Below are 6,401 nucleotides of genomic sequence, written 5' to 3'. Positions count from 1 at the left end.
TTGGTTACACACTACAGGCATTGGAACGGATTTGTCTTACAATCATTTGAAAACACGTAGAAAGCAACCTGCATATCGGTTTCTCCTAACAATGGAGGATACCTGCACCTCTGGAAACAATTTCGTCATTGGTATGGATTTGCCAATCGTGAAATACAGTTTAATCCTCTGAATGCATACTATTAATATATTCATATGTATTGAATTGCGTTGTGATGATTTTAAATGCCAAGATAATTTTTGCGCAGATCAGAAACGTCTATCCGAATCATCAGACTCTGTTCTTCAAGGAGGTGAATAAATTGCTTGATATATGTTTGATATAATGTCTTTAAGGCCTTTATGTTTTTATGCAGAAGGGATATGTGTGGGCATGAATTTTGTATCTTCAATATAGGTATGGGGATAATTTTGTATCCTTTTTGCTGTAGTGTTATTTTTTAATCAAGTTATTGTACATTATTATTTAATTTTATATTAATTAGAGATATAGAAGAGGAATGAAGATGGGTGTACTGGGAAGTAGCAAGACTGGTTTTGTTGTCTACCAAGTATCGACAATACATGAATAGAACATTTGATATTATAGAGTGGTTAAAGACATGTGGAGATATAATAGGAGATTAGAGAAAGAGAGTTTGTGAGGTCTATTTACCTCAGCCCTATGAAGTATGACCAGAGTTATTAAATTAATAGTCTGCTATTAAGATATTCACAGAAGATTACATCTGTTGTAATAAACTGAATATTCACATATCTTTTACAATCCATCTTCCCCAAATCAGAATTAGGACACTCTGCTGGCATATATTTGTATTAACTTTATTTTTGTTAACATTTCTGAGACTAATTAAATATTCAAAAAATCCAAATAATAATTTCAGGTGCTTACAGTATAATAGAAGCAGCTCTAATGATGCACAACCTCTTTATAGAACAAACTAATTTACGATGTTTATCATAGATGGAAGACAACTTACGCAGATTATCCAATATATGTAGCCTGGCTCCGTCTCTTAAAGTGCACGGTGGTCTGAAGTTTACTTTTTGAGTCACGATTTTTTAGATGGCCATTCATGATTGATAGGGTGATGAATATTATGTATAATTGACCTGTCATGAGCATAATAGGCTAAGACTAAATCATATGCTTCCCTGTTCATTCTCTTTTCAGAATCAAAAAGAAAGGGACGTGGCCAAGATGTGGATACTATCTTCAGAAGACAGAATATAGTCATGTTTGGTGAATCTACCGGAGGAAGTGCATTGTTAAAGACGGGTAAGGAGAATTACATAATGAAGCATTGTAATCTTGCACAAAGTTGGAATACGATTATTTTAAAATTGTGTTTCATGATGAGAGTTTTATTAATTTTATTGGTTATTATTGCTTAAGCATTCTGCCATGCTACCTATACTAATATTAATTCCTTATATTATTAATATTAATGTTCATTATATAGGTACGCAAATTGTCCTATAGTAACAGTTAGATACAAATATTACCAGGATGTAACTTCTCTATATATTCGTTACATTTTACATCTGATACTTTCAAGTATTCTGTTGATTTTTTGTAGTTGATCTTTTGTCATTTGCTATCCAGGCTGAACTCCTCTCACTGTCAAAGATCACAATCCATGTACTATGTATGCATCTAATTTGATCAGCCTGTGTCATCGCTGGACAAAGGAACATGTGGTACTTTATCAATATTTGTTGTGTCATGATCAAAGTTGATTAAGCCATCAATCTTATGCTTTCTGTATATTTCTTTTCTCAGAATCCTGTCAAAGGGGACGGGGCCCAGGTGTGGATACTATCTTCGGAAGACCAAATATACTCTTGCCTGGTGAATCTAATAGCGGAAATGCACTGTTAGGTACATGTAAGTAGAATCACACAATCACACATTATACTTTTGTACAAGGCTGGATTTCTATTAGTTTGCATGCGTGGTTCTTGATGAGAGTTCTGCTAATTAATTAGTAAACCATTACTTATCTGACATTCCATGATTTCTGTATTAATAGAAAAACCTTATGTTAACAATATTTGTTATAGATCAGGAAGCATTTTGTCCTATGTTTACAGTTTGACTAAAAGATTCAATGTATTTTTTGACCAGGTCAGGTCATAAACATAAAGGACGTGCCACAAATAATAATACAATTTCAGAAAGACAGATATACATCCTTCCGATGATACTGAAAAAGAAAATCCATAAATGAACGCGTGTAAGTGATTTTGATATTTGGTCCTAACTGGGTTTATGGGTTTAAAGCTAATAATAAGTTGGTCTCCGATGTTAGATGGGTGAGTTCAGGGGCGGAGACATTGAGAGCCCAGGAGCAGCCATGGACCACCCTCAAATCTAAAAATTGACAATTTTTTTTACCAAATAGTGCAATCCACCCCAAATTTTAGAAGTGGCCTATCCTAAATTTCAGTGGCCCAGCTCAAAAACTTAATAACTTCTAAACTTCAAAATGTAAGACATAAATTACACTTATAAACTTTAAAAGTTAAAATTAGAGGGGGCTTGGGGTTTATGCAGAAGCTACAGGTGTATAAACTAAGCAGTGGCACCCATGAGTAGCAAATTTTTATTCCCAACTCCAAGTTACTTTTAATTAATATGTCAAATATGATATATTGATGCATTCTGTTTTTTGTCTGGACCCTGCATATTAGAATCTTACTCTACTGATATTATATTTACAAGATCATTTTGGCTCACCCTGACTTGAAAACCTAGATCCGCTATAATGGGTGAGTTATTCCTTATTTTTTTATGGAACGAATGTATTCAGCACTTCAACTGTATCCTTTTTTGAAAGCAAATCCAGTTTAAGTGATCCAATAATAGTTTATTTAACATTGGCTAATGCTACAACTTCGACAGTAATTAGATGTAAGGAAGTGTGTCGTAGTAGTACTTTTGTAATACAGAAGTATGGTAGTAAGAGCATTTGAGTCTTAAAATAGAATTAGTGATTAGATATAGTGATTAGATAGGGAGTCTGAACAGAATAGCAAGATACAAATTTTAGTTTATGCTGTATGAAATATGGGTCTTGGTTCCACTAACTGCTCCATCTCTTCTCTCTACAGCTTCCCTCCCTTCTAGCCAAAACTCTTCCGGTACGTATACATCTTTTATTTTTCTCCAAAATCCTGTGCTTATCTGATGTTTCTCTGGTAATTGTATTCAACATGTATGATATCTATTTTTTTAAGTGTTTGTTAATCTTTGTTTTTTTGCAGTTATAGGTTACAAATCATGGATTAATAGTGATGAGAATATAATCTTTTGTTTATAATCCTCAGACTACAATTCCTAGATAAAAGCGCTATTGATATATTACAACTGACTAGCAATATGCCCGGCAAGTTCATAACTTTGCAGAGTGGCATATCTTAAATTTAAAAATCTAATTAAGATTGACACAGACCGGGTATAGATCTGGTAGATTGACTTAAGAAACTTCTCATAGACTTGAAAGTGGATGATAATAATCATATTTCTTTAGTTTATGAAGCTAATATTATTAGTATATACGATATTATAAAATCAGACCTCAAAATTTGATATGCAGGAGTTAAATAAGAATCACATAATATGTGCTTAAGTAAAATTGCTGACAGCTGGAAAATAAGCAATATACAGACTTATAAATTATATTCAATTAGTACCAGAGAGATGATGCAAGTATTATCCATACTATCGCCACTATAGTCCAGGGTGATATTTCATAATAAACGCCTATAAGTTAATAATTTTTCTACTTCCCTACATTAAAGATTAAAGAATAGTTGCTTATTGCATATAGTCCATATCAGATTGAATATTCCTTCTCTAAGCTCCTTTCTGAGCAAAATGGACGGATTTTATTGTTCATTTATGATGTGCACTATTATTTGTAATTATATGAAATCACCATGGTGGTTACACAAACTGGTTTCCTGTATATGTATCTGTGTGTGTTTAAGAGGACATCGGCATGTACATTTATTTGTATTATTAATTAGATGGAACAAGATATAATCCTAATTTGTAAATACAAAGCAGTTGACAAAAGACAAGATATACCCTTTACTTTTTTAACAATTATACACAATCCAAGGACACTTCTGTCTTTTTCTATATAAACTGGGTAGCCCGATTGAAAATGGATATGGTCCATACCCAGTTTCATTTATTTTACTACAGTTTGCATGTTATAACCCAAGCTTAAATGGGTTATACCCAGATATTTGAATTTTTCAGTTAGCAAGTACAGCTATGATTTTAGCCACGATTCCTGTTGTGTAACTGCTCTCCATGTCTCGCCCTCTTGAATACAAATCACTCTTGAATTCAAAGTGATTTGTGTAACTACACTCTTGAATTTGACAGCAAACCACCCACGACTCTAGCGTGCACTAACTGTTTTCCATGTATAGCGCGCGCTTCTTTTTCTTCAATTCAAATTTTAAAGAGGGTCTCAGGAGGTGCTAAATATTGATTATTAATGATCTTTTATTGATATCTTGATGTCTAATATCTGGTTACGTATTTATTCATACTTAAGCTCATGAGAATGGTCATTATTAGTTTACATTCATCTTAGTTCTGCCCTTGCGATGTCTCTTTCCTTCTTTCCAGTTTACAGTATGTGTCTTACATTATTTGGTACAGCTATTATCATATTGTCCTGTTTTTATGCCAAGAACCATGAAATTGAGTGTATATATCATATTATTCTGGTAACATTTTGCCTTATTTTCTAATACAAATTATAACGCAAAGTTATTCTGCACTTAGGACATAACTTGGGATCAGCTTGCGCATGATGCACCTTTCTATGCAATCTGTTGAAAAACCTTTGAACCAGTAAACTTTTACCCACAATTTTTTCAATTTGGTATATTGTTGTGATACTACTTTTAAATTACTCTTTTGTCATACTTTCATCTACAGACTAGAAGAACACTTTTAGGTAAGATGGGTGAGGAACCCAACATGGTTAGTGTTATTGGGGCAAATTTATCCGCAGATTTTGTTGCGAGAACTCTTACTACAGGTCCACTGGATGTTGCAAAGACCAGAAGGCAAATAGATGTTTGTTTTTGAACTAAGTATATGGGGTTAAGGTATTGTATCACTATATCGTAAAACATTTTCACCATAGTTTTTTGGGGTTAATCTTTCAGTTAATGATACATATTTGGGTGATCCATTACACAATCATAAAAAATATGAAGACTATCACAACATGGATTCGACATGTCAATTTGACTATAGTTGTTCCTTGCAAAACTTTTCTTATGCAGACGATTATATTAATAAAGTTTTCAGGAAAAAAAATTAAGCAGATGTAATCTATATTAGTTATGTATTCTATTGATCGGTAAAGTTAAAATATAATTATTGTTAACGTTTGGTGGTTAGTAGTAATTATGTTTTGTTCGTAAGGTTGAACCATATATCTTTCCTGTCTGAAACTTCTTTGTGCAATCTGTCTGGAGCTGTACTATTAGGATGCAAATTGTTTGTTTTGCTTATTGACTTTATCAATCTTTGTGAATGCAATATACACAAAGAAGTTGATAGGTGGTTGCTGAGGAAATTGGTTTCACCAGGGATGAGATGATTAGCAGCTAGGGATTCAAATTTTTTGAATACTCATGAAGTTGGTGGGCATGAAAAGTTGCAAAGTGCATGTGGGAGTTGTTCTGAAGTGTCCAAAGCAGGCTGATCAAGAATAACAATAGTAAAGCCGGTCTTTAGTGAAAGTTGTGAGAATTGTCTTTGTTTCTTTGCTCTGGTAGTATGCTCTAAGAAGCAGGACCTCTGGTATTTTTACATAGATTAAATTGTACTTTCATATTGGGGTTACTTTAATCTAAGGTGATTACAAGCAAAAAATTCTCAGTGGTGTGTCAGGCAATGAAAATATGTATACTTTCTAACTAATTAAAGTGAATACTTTCGCATTACACTATATGCAATATGTAGTATAGGAATTTATGTGGCAGCAGTTGTACTTGATTTATATTTTGATTTTGATTTTTATCATATTTTCTCATATTTTAGGACTTTTTATAAAAATATTTAATTATATAGTTATTATAACACTATAGTCTTTGAAAAGTGTTAATAATTTTATGATCAAAATTAAATATATTTTTCAGGAAAACTTTTTCTAAGATTAAATTTATTCTTCAAAATAATTTAAAAACATTTGTTTTTTGAATATAGATAGGCGTGTTATTTTCAATAAATTTTAGAGAAAAGCAAATAATTAAAAATTATATTTTCTTAAAACAACCAAGATTAAAGTGTCTCACTTATTTTCTTCACAGTATCATCCAAAATAATACCTTCTTCTGCAAAAAAAAATATTAAAAATGTCAGA

General features: G+C 32.3%; 2 long non-coding RNA genes across 3 annotated transcripts; both read left to right on the top strand.

Moving 5' to 3' along the window:
* Positions 1 to 250: 250 nt before the first annotated feature.
* On the top strand, positions 251 to 3,149 carry LOC108226818 (uncharacterized). Its single transcript, XR_001807735.2, has 6 exons — positions 251 to 293; positions 1,175 to 1,279; positions 1,607 to 1,701; positions 1,784 to 1,888; positions 2,129 to 2,237; positions 3,115 to 3,149. It is a non-coding gene; the product is annotated as an uncharacterized LOC108226818 (long non-coding RNA).
* Positions 3,150 to 4,493: 1,344 nt separating this feature from the next.
* On the top strand, positions 4,494 to 5,982 carry LOC135147142 (uncharacterized). Of its 2 annotated transcripts, none has more exons than XR_010284675.1 (3): positions 4,494 to 4,876; positions 4,964 to 5,136; positions 5,590 to 5,982. It is a non-coding gene; the product is annotated as an uncharacterized LOC135147142 (long non-coding RNA). The 2 variants fall into 2 exon arrangements; XR_010284674.1 differs by having other exon boundaries at positions 5,587 to 5,982.
* Positions 5,983 to 6,401: the final 419 nt, after the last annotated feature.

Source organism: Daucus carota, chromosome 6, assembly GCF_001625215.2.
Source record: "Daucus carota subsp. sativus chromosome 6, DH1 v3.0, whole genome shotgun sequence".
NCBI lineage: Eukaryota > Viridiplantae > Streptophyta > Magnoliopsida > Apiales > Apiaceae > Daucus > Daucus carota.
This window is presented reverse-complemented; position numbering and strand designations above follow the sequence as displayed.